Below are 25179 nucleotides of genomic sequence, written 5' to 3' on the forward strand. Positions count from 1 at the left end.
GCAGGTGCCTGGGCGACTGCCCATTTCCTGGCATATGTGTATTTTTTATGAATTGGAATATGGTTGGAGAAGGCTAGCATAATGATGTCTTCGCCATGTGGGCACTCCCTGATAAATCCAGGTGGCCAGTCTTGTTCAGCTAGAAGAATGTCATAACCCTTAGAGAGCTGCTCCCAAAAGAGTCCTCTTATTTTTCTAGTTATGTCCCCCTCCATCCGAAGTGTTACTTCATAAAACTTGTGTGGGACACTAACCCTGGTATCAGCAGTTTCAACTTGGATGTACTCATTCAAGTCCACTGTCTCCAGATGATGCTTCAAGATCTTGCGAGCTACGGTTACTTCTGCTGCGCTGTCCAACATTGTCTGAGCCCACTCCCCGTTCTTGAGTTGTGTCCGCAGGATCCTCGGCATGTCTGATTTTTAGACCTGCTACCATCTTTTTGGTGAATTGAGTTTTCTTATTTTTTGGAACATGTTGATCGTCTTTGGACTTCTCACGTTCTTCCTTTTGTTCTCATCGTCCTCTTCTTTCTGATTTCTGTGATGAAGTCTGAAAGGTACGAGAGGAACGTGTATCAGTATCTTGATATCTATCAGGTTTTCTCAAATGATCCCTATTCCTGAGGTTATACCTCCTTTCAGAGGGCTCCTTTTGAGGAGACCTACCTCGTGATTGAGAACGCTTCTCTTTAGAAGTTTGTTTAGTGTTCTCCCACTTCTTTTTAGGAACAGTGAGAGTCTTTTTAATAAAGACCTTTTCAGGACTTTCAGTCAGCTGGGGTTTTACTGGTTTACCACCCAAACTGTCTCTACCTAGTTCTTCATAGGATTTTTCGATTATTCTGGCTAGTTCTTGAGGTTGCTCAGTTACATCAAATTCTCTTAACTTTTGTCGGATCGCCACGGATGCTGCTTCACCTTTAATATTAGTTAATAGTATTGTTGAGACCTGTTTGAAATCTTTCAGTAATTTCATACCTAGATTTAAAGCAGGCTCTGCCCCGTATTCATTTTGAATCTGTTTCAGGACGTCTGGTATTACCGCCATAAACGGAACACCATGTGTTTGTGTGTAGATTGCAGCAAAGACTGTACCCCAAGTAACGCAGTCCTCCAGGTGTGGTGCGATCCCCGTTGGTAAACAGATCGTTAAAATCCTGTGTTTCTCATGAGGGGTAGTATCAGGAAATACTGCTCGATTTGAGTAATTGTTTTAGCTATCCAGAATGGAATTTGTTCCCTTTTTGCGGGTAATTTACCAATGACTGATTGTATAGTCTGTGGTGTGATTTTATTTGTGTTCCCCTGGTAAGGGGTGTGTTGTGGAATCCTTATAGGAGGTTGGACGGTTAGAGTCTGCATGACTTATTGAACCAATTGTCTATGTATTTTGATTAGTTGTTTTAGTTGCACTAATAGTTCCGCACCTGTCATTTTTTCAATGTCAGGATGTGGTGTATAGCTGGCTAGTACTGGCCATGTTGCTTCTGGTCTACCTAGTGGACCGAGCCTGGTAATGTGATTTTGATGTTGTAGGGCGCCTTTAAACCAGAGCGCATGCTCTTGGTAAGTTAGTGGAATTTCAATTTCCTCGAAAGGAACAAATTCCGTTGGATGTTCCTCTACTCTGTAGAAGTGAAAAATATGTGTTACTGAATTTGCTTCAGGGAAGATAATCCATGAATAGAATACCTCTGTCTGCCGATATTCGTGTGCCTCAATAACAAAAATTACCCTACCACCTCTTGATGATAGGCCATTTGTTATACATTTTATAGTGATGGTTTTCCTTACATTTTCTGGGATGATTATAGCATCCGGGTCATCTTGTTGGAAACCTGTAACGTCTAAGCCTGGTAGGGCTGCAGCTGCTGCAGCTCCACCGGTTGCGTTGTTGTAGCCGTTAACTGACGTTGTTTAATGAAAGTTGCAGAGCAAGTTTCAAGGAAACAAAGATAAGGTGCACAATATTTTGGAACACTGTATCCTTCAACGTTGAACAAACCAAAAACTAATACATAGTATTTTCGTCCTACTCAGTTATGGCGGATATTTTATACTTTTACCCACACCAGACGTATATTGGAGTATTTTAAGGGAAAAAGGGGTCTCTGAGAAAAGCACGACTGAGTTACTTTAGTATCTAGCGTTAAATTAGTGCCTTACCAAACGTTTGGCGCCACGTAGTGTAGTTCCTATATTCCCAATAGGCTCTGCGCATTGAAATAATATATCCTATAGATTAGACGAAGGACTGAGGTCAACTAGGTCTCTATTGAATATATTAAACTTAATAGTGAATGCCACCTAGCTCAGAGGTCACTAGAAACGTTCTATAATTCACAAGAAGGGATTAGTTTCTGACAACCCCATAAACATGACAACTTTGTTTCCCAATAATAAGAGTCGCGGAAACAATAGATAAGTATTTCACTCAGTCACTCGTGCATGCTTCGTTTCTACAGAGCTTTATTGAACAGTCTTCTTTCTCATGCAAGTAAAGTGAACTGCTACAATCGTAATGCAGACTGAAAACTATAATGCGTACAGGGAGAACAATATTTTAAAATAATACTGTAAGAGTATTGTATGGTTTCTAAACCATATGTAAATACATACATAAATAATAATGGCTAAAATACTCAACTGGTGCTTCTAAAATACACCTACCCCAATGTACATAACCTAAGTCTAGTATGCGGGAAGGACAGGCCCGGACAGGCCGTTGCGGGTACCGGGCGATCACCCGGTGCGCCGCAAGGGTGGGGGGCCGGTTTTGGGCCCTGGGGGCCGTTTTTGCTACAGGGCCGTTTTTGCATAGCTGCAAAATCGGCCCTGAAACAAAATCGGCCGAAAACCGACCCTGGTAAAGAGCTCGGTCGCACCTCCAGGGGGCCGGCCGAGCACTTTGCCAGGGCCGGTTTTGGTTCTTAGTCCGGCCCTGGGGAAGGAGCAAGTGTGGTGTAGCATGGGTTTAGTTTTTCTTTGCCAAGAATCTATCCAAGGTTTCTCTAGGTTCTAATCAGTTCCATACCTTTTAGTTTAGAATGAAGGAGGTCTGGTATTTCAGTCTCGGGACTCTATTTCCCAACACCCAAGCAAGGGGAGCTTGGAAACACTGGAGCTGGATTCTCGCCGAGAGAAATGCAGCCTCTCGACCAGTGCGTCAGCTGGAGGGTCAGCTTCCTTCGGCACTTGCTGTAGAGAGCTGGGTCGGGCAAGTAGATAGTCGAACTGCTCCAAACCACCGTGTCTTGCTAGAGCAATTGAAGGCCTATTTATATCTTGAAGGTGTCTAGTTTGTCGTAAAGTTGGGCATAATAACGTCAGGAAAGAACCCCAAGGAAATAGTAGTTCTTTGTAAAGTACATGAGTTCTTGGACAAATCAATATTCAAGCAAGGGAAGGTCCCTGACTGCTTAAGCCGATTTTCCAAGAAATCGTTGTGACGTTTTGGTACGGGTGGAAGTAGCCATGCCTGTATTTGGTCTGCATGGGCTATGTCTAAATAAGGGAATGATTTATATGCCTATATTAGGGCAATGTGAATTGTACCTATATAAGGGTATGAATCTGGAAAATTCACTTGGATCCTAAAACTCCTGCCTTGCTGTGCTGCCCTGCTGACTGCTGTTCCCCTGCCTGGGGGAGAAGGACTGGACCCGCATCACTTGAAGCCAGAGAGACTCAGAGGGCTAGCTGGCTGTCCTCCTGATCTGAAGTCTCAGGAACATAAAAGACTTCCAACCACTGTGCTTCTGCACCTGGACTCTACCATCAGTGAGTTTGCCCTGACAAGTGGCGCCAACCGTCTCCAGATGGTGCAGAACCAAGCTGCAAGACTCATTTACAAACAACCAAAATGGCAATCTGCTAGACCTTTACTAGTAAAACTTCACTGGCTCCCTGTCGTACAACGGGCAGCTTTCAAGCCAGGGTGCCTAATTTTTAAGGCCCTTCACTGCAGGAGTCCTAAATTTATTAATTGCCTGATATCAAGACATGTTCCGTCCCGCAACCTGCGCTCAGCATACCTCCAGCTGCTAACTATCCCCACCTTTAAGCTCAAACGCCAGGGAGGGTGCAGGTTTTCCTATCTGGATCTCAATTCTGGAATCTCCTACCATTAGGGATACGGTCATGTAACAATCTCCTGGGGTTCAGAAAAGTGCTCAAGACATGGCTGTTTGAGTAGGCTCATGCGTAATCTGTTGCTGCTTTGATATGGTCCAAAGCTAAGCGCCAAGAAACCTCTCGGTGTACGTGCGCTATATAAATTTTTATTAACATAACATAACCCAGTCCTGGACCATTGGAGGTGGGACTAAGGTGCTTGTCACAGCAAAACCCACACATCCTCTGTCGATCTGGAGCATCGCAGCCATCGTGTGGATCCGAACCGGTGCATCGCTACTGTTGCGTGGACCAGAACCGGTGCATCAACTCTGCTGCATGGATTGGCCCGACCCATCGCCTTCGGAACCACTACTGCATGCCGCTTTTCCCGACACAAGGTCTTTTAACCTCTGTCAACGGCATCCTCAACAACCAATCTTCGCATTGCAGCTCTTCGCTCATCAGAGCCGACGCATCGCCACTGCTGAGCAGATCACGACAGATGCTTCACCACCAATGCGTGGATCAACACTGACACATTCCTTCGTCTGCACCCGCATCTTCAACGTCGACGCAGCCAGCATTTGGGTACTTTTGTTCAGCGAGCCTCACTGGGTCCCTGTATAGGACCTGCTCTACATCGCAGTCGACCTGAACTTTTGACTTTGTCCCGGTATGGTGCAAATAAATTTCCCAAGAAAGCACTTATTGCTTCTAAGCACATTTTACAGTTGGTTCTTTAAAAATTCATATCTCAAGTTCTAGTTAATAGACTTTTGTTGTTCTGGTCTTGTTGTATTTATTAAATTAAGTTCTATTTTTTTTTACCTGGTGTGGAATCTCTTTGTGTGGTGTTGTCACAGGAGTGTTTGAAGTGTTGAAACAATACTTTACACATTGCCTCCAAAGTTAAGCCTGACTGCTCTGTGACAAACTTCCAGAGGGTGAGCACAGCCTTATTTAGCGTTTGCCTGCCTCTTACCCTGACTAGGATAGAATTGTGGTTGCTGCTTAACTAGGGCTCAAACCCTAGTTAACTTACAATCCAATTTCTAACAGGCATGGTAAAAGGTCTAGGTGGAATAATCCTCGGGGGAGGAGGCTGACTGGATGGGAGTGCTGGCTGAGGAATACCAAGGCTCTGAATTGAAGACTCAGGGTTGGCGGGAAGGTGGGGTCCTTCTATTAGATCAAGGAGGTGCGGGCGTGACCCGGCCCCACTTGCTGTAAACCCGGACAGTTGGGAGGAGTGTTAAGAATACAATGAACTTTTGTTTGATGTAGAAGAGCTATGTATGTACCCACACAACAATGACAAAATCAAGCATAGTTTCAAGGAGCACATATACAAACACACTACATTCATACATCATCAACAGAAAAACAGTACATTTCAAGCACTGTTGAGATTAGGTCAAAGTTAATGACTGGCTATATCATGGATCAAATGGTTGAATTGGCCTTAAAGGGTCTTGCATCTGCACTCCTCCAAAATGGTGCCTACTCTCAGAACGTCATTTTGTATTTTAATATTTAAATAAGCATCTTTACTCCCCTAGGCTCCCATTGTCACATCACCCTAGTTTATCCCTATTACCGGAACAGGGATTTTGAGGTTTGTGCAAGCGGGCGCATATAGACACTTGGGGAAACGTGTTTCATGAGGGGACATTTCGATCTTTGGAGCATTTTTTACAAGGGGTACAATCTACAACTTTGGATGTATTCCTATATGTATGGCAACGGCAAGGTATGCTCTCAATCCTTCCTGACTTCCCACAGGAGCCAGAGCACTTGATGCCCTTACACCATATGTTGGGATCCACTGAGGGAAGGCACCTGGTATCAGGTTTATACAGCACCATACACATGCATTGAGAAGGGCTTCCTAGTCCAGCCAGAATACATTGGGACGAAGATTTAGGACGAGAACTTTCTGATGATCAGTGGCAGTATTGCTGTCTGCAAACAGCACAGATTTCGGCTAGCTGCAGGCTGAGAGTGATACATTATAAGTACTTACACCGCCTATACTATACTCCGATGAAGAAACTTAGACTCAAGCTCACTGATAATGATAGATGTGAGCGCTGTCAGCGGCCGGGGGCGTTTTTTTTACATCTGGCCTGGGAGTGTTCAAGGATACAGGAATTCTGGGATCAGGTATTTGTGGCGCTCGAGAAAATGGTATCTGATGGTCTGGTACGTCATTCACTGCTTGCTCTTCTTGGGTACAAGGCACAGATACCCAAAACATACAGGAAATTCCTTGCTATATCGTTCTTATTGGCTAAACGTAGGGTGGCCTGTAGTTGGGGGAGAGGCTGAGCACCGAAATTTAAGGAATGGTTGGCAGACCTCATATATTGTCAGGAGCAAACTACCACATATGTTGAACTACTGCCACAAGCCTCCAAACCTAAGGATATATGGGGGCCGCTGCAAGGATATCTACTTTCACAGGGCTCTGAAGACACAACTGCCATGATCCTTAGTGATGTATGAGTAATGTATGAAATGTTTTTAACCTGTATTCCTTGGTTGTGCACCACGCATGCCTAGCTTGATGTGATTGCTAGGACAGAAGGAACTCAGCACTATCGCAGATGAAGGGGTGTTGTTTACCTGTATGTCTCTACGTTTTTTGACCCTTGGATTGCCCAAATGTGCTACTGAGTTATGTAGCTTTATAGCCCTGTGTCATTACTTTAATATTCATTGTATCGCTTTCTATACGGTGTTGAAAATGGACTGTGTAATGGAAGAGACTACCAATGTTATATTCTGAATCACTGTGTAATACATTGGAATATATTCATGTAACGTACTTAAAATCACAAATAAAGTTTACAAAAAAAAAAAGAATATTTAAATAAGCACTGGGAACACCAACAGTTGTGGCTTTTCTATAATGAAAAGAGATATCCAAAGCATCACTGAGAATCAACCAAAAGGTACAGCACGTATGTATTATGTATGTATATTTATGTGTGTAAACACACCCACACACACACACACACACACACACCCAGGACTGCTTTATCATAGGCACCCGAAGAGCAAGCTAACCTCATACAAACAGAGCGTATAAAAAAGAAAAGGGCAAAGTGATGCCATCTAGGAAAGGAAGCCACAGGACAAGAGAAAGGGAAGCCCTTCGAGAATAGAATTCCCTAGGCTGTTGGTCGATAGCAAGGTAACAGTGATTTGCAAACTGAACCAAAGATGATCACATTCACTAAAATGCATGCCAAAGAAGGGTACACATTTATCATGAAAGGCATGCCAAGTTAAAAACTTGGACATTATGGGCTGCTGAAATTCTGCAGATGACAAAGGTGCAAAAGTATTCATGAAAGGTACTGCCCCAAAGAATGGCTCAGAAAGCAAGTAGTCTCCCGGACAGCCCCAGTAGTGCTATGGTGGCTGAGAAGGACAGAAGTCTTCTTTATTACAAGGACACAAAATTGAGGGGATTTGTAATCTCTAAAATGGGACCAGTGGCGTTAGGATGGTTGGTTGGGGATGTTTATAGGAAACAAATTCCTAGGTTCTTCTCAGAAGTTTCATAGTGCAAGGCAAAGCTGAGGAGACAATAGGGACGTTTTACTTTTTACTTCCAAGGTTTTGGAGCGACCGGATGTGATGGTGCCCCAGGTACAATCACTTTCAGAAGCAAGGTTACCTGAACACTGGACAGGTTAAGAGATATATGGATACTCGTATAGAACACAGGTCAAAACCCTTCTTTATGACTGGGCAAGGTGACTCAGATGAACCTCATAAATGCTTATGTGGTAGCGGTGGTCTTCAACCCCCAACTGACATTTCTCCACTTTCTCCAAGAAGGACTGGTTCAAGAGTTCACCAGCTTGACTCTCAGTCTTGTTGGCAGTGAAGATAAGTAACATCAGGAGGGAGGTTTGCTCACATTTCCTGAGACAGACTTGGTGACTCCAACACCTGGTCTAAGCATGGGACAGTTACCCTCATCCATTCAATTCTTCAACAGAAGACAATCCTTCACTTCCATATCTATTTATTTCACAAAGAGCTGGTAATGCTCTCACTGGAGGCCAGAACATAAATCCAGTGTTATGTTATAGTATTTGTAAAGCGCACCACCACTCACGAAGATGTCCTGGTTCTGAGCAGGTATGTGTGCCTAGCCCTGCCGGTTGGTTAATTGAAAAGCCAGCTTTTTGAGGAATTTAAAAAGAGAGGAGGTGGCTCTAATGTTGAGTGGAGGTCATTCCACACTTTAGGAGTAATGTAATACGACGCATGTCCTCCTTAACTGGTTTTGTGTATGTGTGGGATGTGTGCGAGTAGGAGTCCTTAAGAGCAGAGGTGTCTAGGTGGAAGGGGATGTGACTGTTCAGGTAGTTGGGGGGTCTAAGTTTTGTAATGCCTTAAATGTGTGTGAGGAGTTTGAAATGAGCATGTATATGTATTGGAAACAAGTGGAGCTCCCTATGGTTTGGTGTAATGTGAATTATGTATGGAAAGTTGTGGATGAGTCTGGCAGCTGATTTCTGAATAGTTTGTAGTCTTCTGGTGAGTTGCTTGTTGATCCCGGTGTAGAGGGTGTTCCCGTGCTTGGTGGCGTTTTTCCAAGTGTCTGGGAATGTGGATGAAATCATGGAGGCATTGAAGATGGGTGTTAGCGCTTTTCTGATCTGTATAAGTGCTTTGGTGAAGGATAGGAAGGGGCAAGTGTCAGATGGGGCCCCCGAGTGGATGGTCTTCATTGTAGTGGTGGTTTTGATGGTGGGTCACAAGGTCAAGGTTTATATGTTGACCATGATGTCGAGGTCAGGCAGTGACTGAGTCTGGTTGAAGATCGAAGTTCCTGTATACAGAGGTGATTATTCACAGGCAAATTCAGACAACTTGTTGCAAAGGTCTTGAGAAGGGGTGATGTTGCTGAAGCCAGCAGGAGGTACGGTTACCTCTTTGATGATGGCAAAGAATTTCCTTGTTAGTGTTTGCACTTGGTGTTCCGTATCGGTTAGTGGTAGCATCTTATGGTGGATTTGAAGATATTTTTATCTGTGGTGTCTTGAATTATTCTCCATTTGCACCCCCAGTTGCTTGCATTGGTTAGCCCATGTGTATTAGCTAGCCTGTGGTTGGGCTCTCGCTGTTGGGTTGCACTTGAGGGAAGCCAGGGTGTTGGGCATGCTGTGATGAAGAAGTTGAGGTTCTTGATGGCTTTTGGTAAGTTGATGTGTGCTCAGGCTAGCGAAAAGAGAGGGCTAAAGCCTAGTTCTCTTCTAAGATGCTTTTGCCGCTACAGCGGATAGATCCGGTGGTGGCAGGTCTGTGGTGGTGCAGGATGGGTATGCTGAAACTGACACAGAAGTAGTCTTTCCAGGTGGAAATGGCTAAAGCAATGTCAGGTGCAGAAGTTGGTTTTAGGCATGTTTCTTTGATGAAGAGCAAATCAGAAGTGTGGTTGTGCAGTAGGCCCCATATCTCTGTGGCATGAAGGGTGTTTGAGCTGGTATTGAGGGGCATGCATGCCAGTGTGGCATGTTGCGTTAGTGGGGGTTGGTTTGTGTGAGAACAAGCGGCTGGCTGGTTTGTGCGAGTGTGAGCAAAGTGGGGTGCTGAGTGCTGTTGGTGCAGGAGTGGTAATTTTAGAGTGTGGGTGAGTACATTAGAATTTGCAGGAGATGCATGTAAATGCTCTCTCCGTGTTGTGTGGTGTGGCATCAATGCAAGTGGCAGAGCTGAGAGCACAGAGGAGTGCAGCATATTAGTGGTGGGTAGGGGGAAGACCAGGGATCTAGGTGCTGCACTTAGTCTGGGTGCAGACAGACTTGCCCAGCATGTGCACTGTGCATCTGTGCTGCACCTACCATTAAGTGGGAACTGAGACACAGAAGGAGCGCAGGCACTGGAAACAAGTGATGTCACTCCCTGTGTAGATGGATGATGGGAAATCCAGTGATGCCATTTTCTCTGCAGATGGGTGATAGGAAATTAAATCCTCTTCCTTGGCTTCTACTTTTTAACCCTGTTTTGGCAGGAAACCAGAGATGTCACTTTCTGTGCAGATGGGTGACAGGAAATCTAGTGATGTCATTTTCTGTGCAGTAAAACCTGCATTAAATTGTTTTTGATGGTTATTAACTTTTAGACTCATTTATGAGGTGTTAAAACACAGTTAATAATGCCACCATGAAGTCGAAGGGCCAGCTGGACCAATTAAACAGAAGCTGCTGTTGTGGTTGGAGGATAGACTTTCATTGGTGGTTGATTTTTTGTTGACTCAACTTTTCATATTAGGTGATGGCAGGATTCATCACGTTTCCTCAGGTGGTCCTGGCTGCGGTTATTTGGAAGTAAAGGGTGAATTAAAAGAATAATGCGTACTTTGGTATCCCACATAGAACTGTGACTTTCCCTTAGTCTAGCTATGAAATATACATTATTACTATGATTTCCAGCTTCACTGACAACTTCAAAACAATGCACTTGGCGTTTTTAACACATAAGTGAAGAAGCACCTTTGGCACAGATGGGCCGTCCAAGGTACTATAAAAGAATCAGAATATTCATATTCAGAGCACTTAAACGAGAGCAAGTTTAAAATATATCTGCAAGGAAACTAAAGTCTCACTACAAATGACCTCTTGTCAACAAGGGCACAAATTCAAAACTAATCACAATCCAAAAATCCATTAGCCTTCATTGTAGAATCTGAAATAATGTGATTGCCGGCCTGACCTTCAACGACCCTGGCTGAGCCAGCATTGCTTGATGTGCGTCTGGCTTTTAAGAAGTCGTACAGGGTGATGAGAAGAGATTTAGAAAGTTCTGCACGGAGGAAATGTGAATGTGAAAGACGGGGGAGTGGAACTAATGATGCGGGGATTTTGCGCCTATTAAAAAGATATATGGTAAGTTCGGCATGTCTCAACTAGTTCCCGTTAATTTATTGCACACGTTTATATGATTGCTGCTCGGAATTACATCGGTGAAACACACAGTTCTTGGTAGTCTGAATTTTATTTATTAAATATTGGTCTATTTTGTGACCCATGTAACACGGACACCAGCTGAAAAACGATGCACTTTAACGGAGAGGCATCTTTATCGACGGTGGCACACATTGTCCCATTTACAGAAGGCCGACAGCAAATAATCAATAGGAGGGTAAAGCATCGACAGCGAATTCAAGGGCTCCATCTCCATTAGACATAACTTCGGAAACAGACGTGTCACTTCTACATGGCGAGAGTCACAAATACCAGCTTTCAAGTAAGATGCTTTTATGTATATCAAGCTAAAAAGTGACGAACCAAAACGACACTTTTCAAGGCATCCCAAGGGTTTACTCGAGCTAATTATCTTAACGTCTCGTGAACATTTATGAACTTAAGAAAAGAACTTAAGAAACCTTTTGTTGTGCTAAAAACTTTGTCATCATTGAACCTTCACAAAACTTACCAAAAAAGTGCTTTTTTGGGGCTGGTTTGTGCTTGGAACGTTTTGGGGTAATCAGTGCAGTGGGCGCAAAGAAAAAGGGGTTTGGTCCCAAAAGCTAAATCCCCATGACTTTTTTTGGAAACCATTATCGCAAAAACTGCTGAACGGAATAACACTAAATTTGGCAAGAAGCTAGATCTTGGTCCAGAAACCGTGTTGCAGGCAGCAAATACAGGACAATAAAAAAAGTCATGGGGTTTTGGCTTTTGGGACCAACCCCCTTTTTCTGTGATAGAATTCCGGGATCAATGGTGGTGCTGTGAAGGGAGCAACATACAGGGTACGGGGTCCCCAATGACTGAATATAAATATATATATATATCTATCTATATTCATATATAAATGAGTATATAATAAGTGAAGGAGGAAAATGCCTTTAGTGATTGTTTTTGTGCAGGAAGTAGTCCCTTCCTGCACAAAAACAATCTCTCCACGACACAGATATCCTTGCACCATGGTGCAAGGGTGCCTGCGTCACATGATGGCTGCAGTTTTTGTGCTAGTGCAGAGGGAGCACAGATTTGCGACATCTTCATGTTAATATGTCACATCCCTGTGCTTCAGAAGTGCCACAGCGCGGTGCAGCTAAAGGGCTTGCCGTGTCACGCTGCAGCACTTCCTCATAGATCTGCCCTTATAAATTCACCATACAGTACTAATGCATTCTTTCAGTCAATCATGCTCTACACATACATTCAACCAAACTTTCAGACATTACCATGCAATTATAGGTCTTTTTTAAACCAGTTAAGGAAGTTCTGAACTTTTTTTTGTTCTTCTGTTTTTTATTTTTTTTGTAGTTTTTTAACAATGTTATACTTTTTTGGTGTTTTTTAAAAAAGGAACTAAGTAAACAGTTAGCTTTTGGAATTCAACATCATTCCAAAAAAAAAAAAAAAAATGGCATTTGTGGTTCCGTTGAACTGCACAAATAGCGTCCACTTACTGTTCACCATAACAGATGATGGTTTTGCACTTCGTGCAGTGCTGCTGCAGAAAAGCAAATTCTGGGCGAATGTCTACTGGTGGTGCTGAAGTGGACGCTCCGGAGGTGCCATAAATGCCTGATGGTGGATTTTGTGCTGCAAACCTCATTTCTTCTCATGACAGATTCTTCGGATGAATGGTCCGCAGAAGTTTATACATACTCGCTGTTCCACAGGAGTATTTCTTGTCACTGTCTCCCGACAGGACCATGTCACACAGCAAGCATGTGACTTTTCTTGCGTTTACCTTTTTTTCTCAGGCAGGAAAGGTGAAAAATTTCCATACCACTGGTTCAGGCCTCTGCTTGGGTGGATCTTCCTCCAAGATATCTTCATCTGAAGAATGATGAGGAGCTTGCGAACCAGATGCCATTAGTCCAATGCAATTTTTTAAAAACACCAAATAATTCCAAAACCAGCTCTGGAAGAAGAAGATATGTCTCTCATCAACTGCTCTGAGCAGAATAATTAAAATGGGTGGGGTCCTTCAATAGTTACAATGGGAAATGTTATGAACCAATCAAATCTTTTTTTTTAGGTCACATGGGATCCACGCACCGTGCGCTCACGAAGAGCGCACCCGACGCGACTTCACGAAATATATTTAAAAATATGTTTATTACAGTAGAAATATATTATTTTTATGAATACCGTAGATCATCTTTTGCCCTAATATGTACATTAAAGACACATACATATAATTTTAGAACATAAAATATTTCGCGGGAGTCGCACACCCAGCACGCCCCAGCACGTATATGACATCACGTGGGGCCAGGCACAGCGCAAGCGTCAAGTACCGTAATACGCATGTGTCCCGAATGCGCAAGAGCAGGAGTCACGGACCGGTCGCATACCGCTCGCGCACACCACGTAACATTGTACGTATACGATGTAACTGAAAAAAACACGCACTGGTTGCTCACCATATGCGGATCCTTCACGACTTTTCCAAAATGACAGCTAGAATACGCGGACCGCTGCGGTAGGTACGCTTTGGGTGCGGGACTCCCCCAAAAATGTTGGGAAAAAATAATGTAAAAATGACAATTATATAAATATAATAAAATACAAAAAAAATGATTAAAAATATTTCAGTTTAAAATATTTTTTGTTGTTGCAATTTTCAGAAAAATATATAATGTTTAATAAATGAAATATTTATTAATAAACAGTTAAAAAACTGTAGAAATTCAGTACAAAAAAATAGGTATAACTACTATTGCACTTAAAAATTTGCATTTAAAAAAACCTTTGAAATTCACTGAAAAACATAGGTTTCAGAGACGTTATAGTTCGAAATTAGCATTTAAAAACCTTTGAAAGTCACTGAAAAAACCATAAGTTTCTGCGACGTTAGGGTTAGGAATTACAATTTAAAAAACCTTTGAAATTCACTGAAAAAACCATAGGTTTCATGAGTGTTATAGTTAGCTGGGCATTTCACTCGTACAAAACCATAGAAATTCCTCCGTTTTAGTTAGTTGTACTAACTATAACTTGCGCGCCAGCAATGCACTGCTGATGATGTCACATATTACATCATTCATGACATGGTCATGACATCTCAAACAACATCACTGATGACATCATCCATGTGACAATCTGATATATCTCATCACACACTAGTATAACCTTTGATCACTCACTGTAAAATACAGAGTACCATATTTGAAAGCATTTACACACATATACCAGTTACAACATACGCACTCACTGATTCCTAAGTCTACACATACAACTGTCCATTCACCCACAGAATCACTTATACTTGGATATATGGATTGTTGTGCTGCACTCCCATCCCGCATGCCCTGTGTGGTGTATTGTGCTGCTGCAAACCCTGATGCCTGCCCTGTAGGGTCAGTTTGGTGCACCTCTCCATGTCCCTCCTGTCCTCTGTTATCCGAGTCCATGTCCCTACCCCAATTCCTCCTGCCTTCCATGATCCAATGTACCATACTTGCTATTATTTTTAACTTGGTAAGAGTGAGATTTTGAAAAAAAAAACTGGGGTATTGATTTTCCCCTTTGACTTACATTGGAAAAGAGGAGATGGTAGACAGGAGACAGATCAAATAAAGCCCATTTAAAAACATGGGACGTTTCCTGGCTGAATCGGGTCTGTTGGCATGTATGGTTGTACTACCACTGCCTCTGCGTTCTGCCTACAATGGTCTATTATATTGCCACAGCCTCTTTTGACAGTCCTGTTTTGTTGGTTTGTTGCCCCTGCCCCCCTTTCCACTGCCCTGCATAGTCGGTTGTGCTGCCACTGCCCTTCCAGTGTGGTCAAATTGTTGCCTCTGCACCCTCCTATCTGCCTTCAACTTTCAGAGTCCGTGCCCCTGGACTCTGCCTCTCAACAGTATCCTAATGAACAACTAGATTGCTAACATTCTATATTTATTACAAAAGTGTGGAACGCCTGACGTCATCTTGATGTAATCAAAACTGTAATACCTAGAGGATTTAATTTAGAAATTACCTATATGAGAGGGTCTTATTTGCATCAAAATTATGGTTCGTGCTCTAAAAAACGAAAATGGAGACATATTTGAGTTTTGAAATAGCGACAAAGCACTTTTAAATTATTTGTTATCTTTATGATTTTTTACCCAGTTGACCACTTGATTAAATGTTGCACTTAGGGGAGAGGATGTGGTGTTACTTCCAGAGCTGCAGACTTTGCAACTGGGGAACCAGGTTGGAGTTTCTGAGTTTCTGAGAACACCCTCATTGTGTCCCTTTTTAAATTAAATGTTTAAGTGTTACCAGTTTATTCCAATCAAGTTGGCTTCAGGTGTGCCATACTTTTGTCATAAGTAAGACAGTAAGCGCTCTAGTTGCTCTTAAGAACACTCTGGGACATTCTGTCATTGAGCTATACCTGGGCTACATCTGGATGATATTTGTGCTACATTTGGGCTCTTTTGTCTCTGGTGGCCATCTTGGGAGACTTATTTGTTATGAAGTTTCCTAATTTCCTCATTTGCTGTAGTCTCCTCAGTAGGAAATACTTTCAGTTTTTTACTTTGGTTCCATCAAGAAGGCATTCAGATGTGTCAGACATTTGCCATAAATTCTGAATGTTAGCACTCTCGTTGCTCATTAGATGGATGTATGACGTTACAACGCATACTTTTACTCCGCGTACCATTACAACGCGGTATTTACAACGAATACCGTTACAACGCATAGCGCTTTGGGGTGCTGGATAGTGGTAAGTATAATTTACTATTCTAACTCCAGTCCCCGTGGACCCTAGGGAAGGTGTTGGATAGTAAATTAAACTTACCTCTTATCCTAGAGCGCCCCCCAGCGCAATGCGTTGTAATGCCATGCGTTGTAATGCCCGCGTTGTAATGGTAGTGCGGAGTAAAAGTTGCGTCGTAACGGGTGTATACCTCATTAGATCACTGTAGTAAAGCTACTGCTCACCAGGGAAGTCTGCTGCTGGTATTCTAAGTGCATGTTTCAGTCTGCATGTCAGAATTTTTTTATGAAATAGAAGAGGATTTGAGAAGTCAAAATGTGCCCTAATTTTTCTTTCTGCAGCACTAATCATAATTTGAACTCCCTCATTTTGTTCCTTTGCAACTTAAATGTTTTAAGTGTTACCACTTAATTCCAATCAAGATGGCTTCAGGTGTGCCATACTTTTGTCATAAGTAGGACTGTTAGCGCTCTAGTTGTTCTTTGGAACACTCTGGGAAGCTGCAGTAGAACACAAAGGAATCTGGTAGTCTCTGTCGTTGGTGGATGCACATGTTTTACTAAGAATGTCAGACTTCATTCTCACATAACTGAGAAAGATAATGTGAATTTACAGAAAATATGCTGTCAGTTTACCTTATAGATCACCTTCCAAACTTCTGTGGGAAAAGCATGAGAAAATAGTTTTCTCTCAAACATGATTCATGATATCCCAGGAGAAGGCGTTTTCACATGGTAAAATTACCTTAGAACACACCACAATTCCTAAAGTGAGTATGGTACCATCAACAAATTATTTATAATGTAACTCAAGTCTTAAAACCTTCTATTAACTGCAATGCTTTTTAATGAGGTGCTATCATGTATATTGGTCCCAAGATGGCTGCCAACACTTCTTGGATGAAGTGCTGAGAGTCAATCAGATCTCACGATGAGATGTGTGGTTAGGCTCCGCCCAGATATATATATTTCTTTTTCCATTAATATTTTAAAAACTACTGAATGGATTTACACCACAAAAAGGGCTCTTTCTGATCCAAGGGCTACCTTTTAGCCAAATTTGGTGTAATTCCGTTCAGCAGTTCGGGCTGTAGCTGTGTGTAAAGTTTCCTACGGAAAAATTGCATGGGGAAAACACGTTTTGGGACCCCCCCTTTTTCCTCGGCCCCCCTTGAGGAATCACCCCGAAAATTTCGAGATAGGAGCTGACCGGAGAGGGCCATAAGTTTTAAAAATTTCATGAAGATTCGTCAATTGTCGCCAAAGTTAATGGGAATAGAATGTTGCGATTTTCCTATGGTAACTAGGTGCTAACTATAACTACCTACTGGCGACCACCTTTACATGCGGCCCGCACTGGGCTGCTGTTTACTCGACTCCACACTAACATGAACAAAAATGGTAAATATACAGCAAGCACTTATTTAAACGTTAATTGCAGTTAGGGAACTAGGAACTTAACTTTAGGAACACTTCATTTTTAAAGACAGCAAATTAATAAAAATATGAAATGTGTTTTCAAAATTCAAAAAGTGTATTTATTTAACCTGTAGAACCATTTCACCTTAGTAAATCAAATTAAAGCAGTGCATTCAGAAGTATTTTTTTTAAAGTGATGGTTTTCAAACATGAATTTAGAAATGTTCATGTCCTCCCACCACCACCATTCGCCATTAGTGATTACGCCCAAGCACAGGCGATGGTTTTGTATAGCACACATTCTGAAGTCATGTATTTTGAGTTCCTCTTCTATGTGATAATGAAGAAAAAGGAGGGAAATTGAAATAAAACAATTGCCATGGGTCTTATAATTTGGTAAAGTGGAGAAGGCGGGATTCATCTCAGGTTTTCTGGTTTCACATTGCACAATTGAGTTCAACCACTGGATATACACATGCCTTGCTTCTCCTATACCCACTTTACACCCCGCTGGCATCAGTGCGGCCCTCTGTCACACCATAGACCAAACCTTTATGGCCACTGGGAAAATGTTTGCGAGTACCCATGTTCTATAGTGTCACTGGGGGCCAACCCCCGGGACTCTGTTGTTTCCTGCCTGGGAGAGTGCGGGCATACTCTGTTCGCACTCTCCTGAGCATGGGAACTCCGCGTTGCTCCAGCCTGACAGGATCAGTAGGAAACAGGCCAGTCCCTGCGGAAAAAACAGAGATCAGAGGGGACCTCTTGCGGGCAATCAAGAACACATGGGGTGGGCAACAAAGTGGTGTGTACAGTCTTCAGTCCTATGCACAACCTTTCATGCAGAGACCACTTCCTCCAGATATTCAATGTCCCTTAGGAGAGTATGCACCTACTACGCACAACCTTTGCCCTGTAGCAAAGTTTTCAAACAGCCAAACAATTGTGGGCAATCAACGAGACACAAGTCCTCATGTCAACATGTCATCAGTGTTCTAAACAAATGGAGGGGAACCAAACATCATGAAGAGTCCAAACTATTTTCTTTCTTTTCGTTTTTTATTTCAGATTCAATACTGTTGCACAAAGACAGCCAGCGTCTTTCGTTCCTCAAAACATAAAAGTTCTTGGAACTTCATCAGGGCTCCTTAATAATAGAGAAATCTGTGTATCTCATTTGGTATTTCAAAAACGTTCAACTTCGTCTCCGGATACTGTTTGATAACAGTCCTAACTGGCCTTTTTCCAGCTGTGTGTAAAGTGCTTACAAATTCAAACGCCATTATATCCGGCACATTCCTAGTGTTTCCGGTGCATCGCTCATTAACATAAAAAGTGTACTACACCGTAAATTATAAAGTAAACGGCGGCACCATCTTCAAACATGCATACAGATATATATACTGTTTGTAATGCAATATATGGCTTTTCACGATTTTAACATAAAATACAAAAAAATCAATTTGGTCACAGTAATTCATTTGTTACTATAACAATTCATCCCGTCATGGATATTATTTTCTTTTTCAAAATTGAGCCCTGTATGGGCAAATACCAGTTGATTACTAATCAATATTTACGCATATTCATTAGGAATATATTACATCATCAATTCATTATGGTACTTTTGATTAAATATCAGAGTCCCATCAGGGATTCCGTTATCAAAACACAATTGCGCCCTGGATGGGATATATACACACACACATATATATATATATATATATATATATCTTGAATTTCTGCTCCTTTCCGCTTTGATCCTTCGCTGAAAGCAGACGCGGGCCACAGTTTTTGTGCATAAAGTGTAACGCCTTTATTAATCGGCCATTACGCGTTTCACATAACAAACGCTGCCTTACTTTTTTAAAGTGATACGTGGCGGTAACAAGTGCTTAGTCATAGATAGAAAAGACATACTTCCTGGAATGTTGTAGCATATAGTCAACAAACCGCTTACTTCTCACCATGTAAAGGTAATTTACCATATAATTACCAAAAGTTAGATGACAATGATAGTTTGTATTTAAAAAAACATTTTTACGATATAAATATTCCAATAAATACATTAAATACAATAAAACCCTTAGATGGCTCTATAAGACTTCCAACAATTCATGAATTGATGCATAATGCATTTAAAGTTTCTCAAATCAATCTAGATGAATAATTGCATATCTATATGCACATTTTGCCAATTACAGGTGAATCGTAGTTGTTAATACTGCCTAAATTTCTGAAGACAAAACAAAGTGCAAGTATGGTCAGTGTAAAGAATGTTTGGTGAGTGTGTGTACCTCTTGTTACTTACTAAAGTGCGATAGTGTTAATGTATTTAAAAAACACTATTGTGGATCAGGTCGGTGTAGAAGCCAGCGAATATTTTGTTGCTTTCTTTCGTTAATTCCAATCCTTGTTTAAATACGTTAAGGTTTCCATAATAGCTATATCAATCTCCTCACAGTGAGACGATGTATACAGGAGTTATCAGAATACCTTTCCATTCTTACTGAGTCTACAAGACAGTTCTAAATGTGGCGTTAAACGGTCAGTAATGTGTGTTAGAAAAGAACTGGGAGTTTCAACACAAATAAGTAAATAAATCCTCAGTTGTATTGAGACCCCTCCGGAGTCTTGCAATTTAGATCTTAAATGTATCTTGTTTCACGTTTTCTATGAGTGCCTTCTCTATCACCACCCCTTCTGTTGGCCACCACTATATCTATCAGGTTATACCTAAGATGTTCCAGGTTACTTTGATGTATCTCTTTGAAGCGGTGAGCCACTGGGTAGGTTGCGTCCTGGTTGACTATGGCTCATATATGTTGCAATATTCTCTTATTAGCCTGTAATTGGTGCTTCCTACATATTTTAAATTGCAGGAGCACTCTAGTACATATATTGCATGATCTGTTTTGCAATGCAGGGGTTTTATGATCTTCCGTTGTTTTTCGCCAAACAGTATGGTGTAAGCTGTTTTGTTAATTCCGTATTGGTATGCTTTGCAACTCTTGCTTTTTACAAACCCATTACGTTGCGAAAACAATGAATGCTGTTATGTTATCTCAGGGCTGCTTTTAACCAAACAATAGCTCATGGAGGGGGCTCGTCTGTGGGTGATAGATAGATTGTAGGGTAACGAGGCTACAATAATAGGATCATTTAAAACTATTGGCCAATTGTGTCTCATGATGTTTTTTAATGCTCTGTCTTGTTTATTGTATGCCAAAATGCATCTTAATTCACTCCCTGTGTCGTTTTGACTTTTCAGTTTCGGTGCCAGAAGATTGGACCTGCATATACTAGTTGTTTTGGCAATTGCTGTATCAATCGGTTTTCTGGAGTAACCCCGCTCCAAAAATCTGTTTTTACTAGCCAGTTGTGCTGCGTGTAGGTCTATTGGGTTAATACAAACTCTTTTTAATCTCCACATTTCCCCATAGGGAATGCTTTCTATCAGCTGTCGTGGATGAAAGCTAGATGAGTGTAGCACTGAGTTGCCTGCAGTTTCTTTTCGGTATATTTTTGTTTCTAGTTTGTTATTTTCTATGTACACTTCCACATCCAGAAAAAGCACCACTTTGTCGCTGATAACTGCTGTGAAACTTAAATTTAATTCATTGACGTTGATGGCCGAGACAAATTCTGTAGCATTGGTGTAGGTCCCATCCAAATAATAAACAAACCATCAATAAATCGCTGCCACAATTTCACATTGTTTTCCATATATCATTTGTTGGTGTCACCCAGTACCAGCTCCTCCCACCAGCCCATGTGTAAACACACGTAGCATCTGTTGATAATAGGTTTTTTCAAACAAGAAAATGTTATTGTTTAGACAGAAGTTTACCATATTTACTAGCATTGTGTTATGTTGGGACATTTGCAGTGAATTCCTGCCCACATAAAATTCCAATGCACGTAAGCCATCTATATGATTTATACCGGTGCATAGCGACACTACGTCTGGTGTCACTAATAATTAGTTATTTAGCCGCATAAAGTCCTTCAGTTTTCAGATAAAATCACCAGTGTCTCTTAAGTAAGAAGGTAACTTCTTTACATGTTCTTGTATCTGGAAATCAATGTATTGTGAGGCATTTTCTAAAAGACTGTTCTGTGCCGAAATGATGGGTCTTCCCGGCGGTCTTTTTGGGTTCTTCTGGATTTTAGGTATGAAGTACACATGAGGGACCGTGGGGTTCTCTTTTTTGATACATTTATACTCATCTGTGGTTATCAGTCCCGCACTTTTCCAGGCTAGCAACTTTATATGGAAAGTCATTATATACTGATCGTAGCACCAACATGCTGCTTTTTTTTATAACAAGTTCTATTGTTTAACTGGGATAGAGCTTCTTGTATGTAGTCCTATTTAGCACATATGACTACATTTCCTCCCTTGTCCGAATTCCTTATGACAATTTGGTTGTTCTTGCTAAGTTTGTTCATCAATTGGTTATACTGTTGATTCCTTCTGTTGATTTTTTGATTTTTGTTATGAACTTTATTTTGAAAACAAATTTTATTTGTCAAGATTCACATAAATTGCAGGGCCCTCAACACCAGAGGCTACTGCACCCATCAAGAATACATTAAATTGATTTGGACTTTTATGAGCCATAAACAAATCCCATTATAACAAACCACTTCCACTCTCCCTCCCCCCAGATCGCGTCCATGTCACACACAGTCATCCACTGCGCCACTGTACACCCATAAAAATCACAGTTCCTCCGGGTCCTCCTGCCCCACCCCTGTACAAGCATGGGAATGATATACGCATCAGCCCGGCAGGCGTGTCTCCATGTCCTTTGGCGGGTCCAAGTCCAGCCCCCGGTATTCCGCCCTCCTTTGCCATATCTTATAGTGTTTGTGCCGGCATCTCCTGGCCAGAAAGATAGGTTGTTCGAGCCCCATACAAAAGTCCGACCCGTTTTTCCATGTGGCCACGGACAGAGCCCTAGGTGCCTTCCAGGCCCTAGCAATGTCTCTTCGCAAGTATAAGACTCAATAGCAGGAGGTGTCGCTTGTACCGATTACCCCCCAATCCCTCCATGATGTGTAGTAGGGTCAGACCCGGTGTGTAGGGGAGCTCACAACCCAATATCTCGGACAAGCATGTGTACACTCCCCTCCAGAATCAATGTAGGGAAAGGCAGTCCCAGACCGTATGAAGGAGGGTAGCCTCCTCCCGCTGGCAGCGAAGGCACTCAAGTGATGCGATCAAGCCCGCCTTCCACAGGCGCTTCCTGGTAAAGTACACCCTGTGCAGATCATTACATAAAAGCAAAGGTGCACAACACAATTCTTAAGCTACAGTTCTAATAATCACAAAAGTAGATTTTCTTGGTTGTGATTTTCTTTATTCCAAAATGGTGTACATTAAAAAAACCCGGGTTTTTGCAGCCAACCCTGTGCAGATATTTAAACTGCACTAACCACAAGCTTGTTGCTATTGCCGCCTCTCGCGGGCTCGAAAAGCCTCAGCCCAGTCCTCTTCCTCCAGTTCGCCCAGGTCCCCCTCCCATGCACGTCTGAGCCCCTGCAAGTCGGGGGAGCAGTGGATGACCAACGTTTGGTAAATGCGGGAGATCTTGCGATCTGGAAGCTCCCCCATAAAGACCTTCGCCTCAATGGGACTAAAATCGGGGAGGGACTCCAGGCCTTCCAAACTGGGGGCCAGGGCATGCCTAAACTGTAGACAGCGATAGAATTGGGCTTGTGGCATACCATAGTCTTCCTGCAGGTCTTGAAAGGACTTGAGGGTCAGATACTTCACAACATCTCCCAGAACCGAGATGCCTATCGCGTCCCACCCCCGGAAGCCCTGCAGCACTGCCAGTTGAGGCAGGCGTCCATTGCCCCAAAGAGGGGTCTCACGGGTTAGTGTATTCCACCACCCCATCCTACGCAGCGCCTGCCCCCAGACGGAGAGTATCAGCCGCGTGGCCGGTGACAGGGGTCTCCGAAGCGGCGTAGAATACAGTAGGGTGTCAAGGGAATGGCGCCCCATGAGCTGCCGCTCGACCACATATGCCGGGTCCCCCCTGTCCCCATACCACAACTGATTGAGGACCAGCAGATGCGAAGCCTGATACTATGAGAGAACATCCGATGTGGCCAGGCCTCTGGAATAGGTAGATAAGAAGCATGTGCGCAGTGCTACCCTTACCCTGCCCCCCTCCCACAGAAACTGTCCCAGCTTTCCGGAACCATCGGGGTGGGATCGGATATGGATGGTTCTGTAGTTGATATAGGAGGCGGGGAAGCGCCACCATTTTGAATATGGCCGGCCGACCGACCATATATGGACAGGGGCATACGGGACCAGACCGTAATATCTTCCCGGGTACGATCCCACACCGGGACCAGGTTGCATTCCCAGGACACTGCTGGCACATCGGACAGGAAGACCCCTAAATATTTCAATCCACCCACCGCCAGCTGAACCGATGCAGTGCACGTTCCCAGCCTCCGACGACCCCCCAACACCCATATCATAGATTTACGTGGGTTCATGTATAATCCCGAGATTTCCCCAAAAATCTGTAAGATGCGCAGCAGCCGCAACCCCGACCTGTTTAAGGCGGTAAGAAAAAACAGGACATCTGCATATAATGCAATTCTGTTTGAGAGCCCTGGAGACCACTCGAAACCCCTAAGCTGGGCATCTATGCGCATTCAGGCCGCCAGCGGCTCCATAGCGAGCGCAAAGAGATATGGGGAGAGGGGGCAGCGCTGTCGCGTACCCCGCCGAATAGGGAAGGGGCGAGTAATCGCTGCCCCACCCGCACCGACGCAGTCAGATCAATGTATAGCAGCGTGAGATAGGCCAGAAATCGTGGGCCGAGATTAAGCCTCTGCAGGAGGGCGAATAAATATACCCAGCTGAGGGTGGCTGTGACAAGAAAATAAAAGAACATTGAATATTGATGAAATTTGTGTGCCTCAATCATGGACTAATGAATTTTTGACATATCGGATGTTGGTGGCTAGATGCCCATTGGATAATAGTCATTAAAAATAGGATGTGCACTGGTATTTTTTGGTAAATACCCAGCTGAGGGAATCAAAGGCTCTGTCCATGTCAGCCAGCAGGAGCGTGGCTGGCTCCCCCGCTGGCCGCCACCACCACCACGTGTACGCGCCTGATGTTGTGGTGGGTCGCCCTCTGGGGCATGAACCCCATCCTGGTCCGGGTGTACTAGGGTAGAAATGTGTGGGAGGAGGCGGTTAGCCAGCGCCTTGGCCAGTATCTTCGCTTCCACATTTAAGAGTGAGATGGGACGGTACGATGCGCGTTGCTCCGGGGCCGTGCCAGGCTGGAGAGACACCACCAGTTCCGCGTGCCTCCAGTCCGGGGGAAGCAAGCCCCGCTCCTGTGCCTCCTCCACCACCGGGCGAAAATGCGGTGCCAACTGCACGAAAAACTTTTTTAAAAATTCACTGGGAAATCCATTTGGTCCAGGGGCTTTCCCTGGGTTCAGCTCCCCCAAGGCTGTACCCAATTCCTCGTCCGTCAGCGGCCTGCCCAATTGGTCCCTCACCTCATCCGATACGGCTTTTGGTGGAAGGTCCTCTATAAATTTGGCTATGACCTCACCTGTGAGACACTCCCTTGGTGCGTAAAGATCCTCGTAGTACGCTGCGAAGCTCTCCACCACAGCCAGAGGCTCAATAAGAGGCTCCCCCGTGGGACCCAGGACTCTCGGCAGGGCCTGGGAATGGAACGCACCCTGACACAAGTGATACCGCATCTTACCGGATTTGTCCCCCCCATTGGTAAACCCTACTTCTCGTTGCCAGCCAAGCCTGACGGGCCTCATCCACCAATAGGGCCGCAAGAGATTGCTGGGCTAAAAGTAGTTGCCGTCGCACCGGGCTGCCATCTGCCTCCAGGCTCCCATATTTCCAACGCCTCCACGGCCGCCTCCCACCTC

General features: G+C 43.4%; 1 protein-coding gene across 1 annotated transcript in view; it reads right to left on the reverse strand.

Annotated features, from left to right (window-relative positions):
* FBXL17 (F-box and leucine rich repeat protein 17) overlaps positions 1 to 25179 on the reverse strand; it is a 2072621-nt gene that overhangs the window by 1515388 nt on the left and 532054 nt on the right. The gene's annotated exons all lie outside the window — the stretch shown is intronic.

Source organism: Lissotriton helveticus, chromosome 2_1 (genome assembly GCF_964261635.1).
Source record: "Lissotriton helveticus chromosome 2_1, aLisHel1.1, whole genome shotgun sequence".
In the NCBI taxonomy this organism is placed as follows: domain Eukaryota; kingdom Metazoa; phylum Chordata; class Amphibia; order Caudata; family Salamandridae; genus Lissotriton; species Lissotriton helveticus.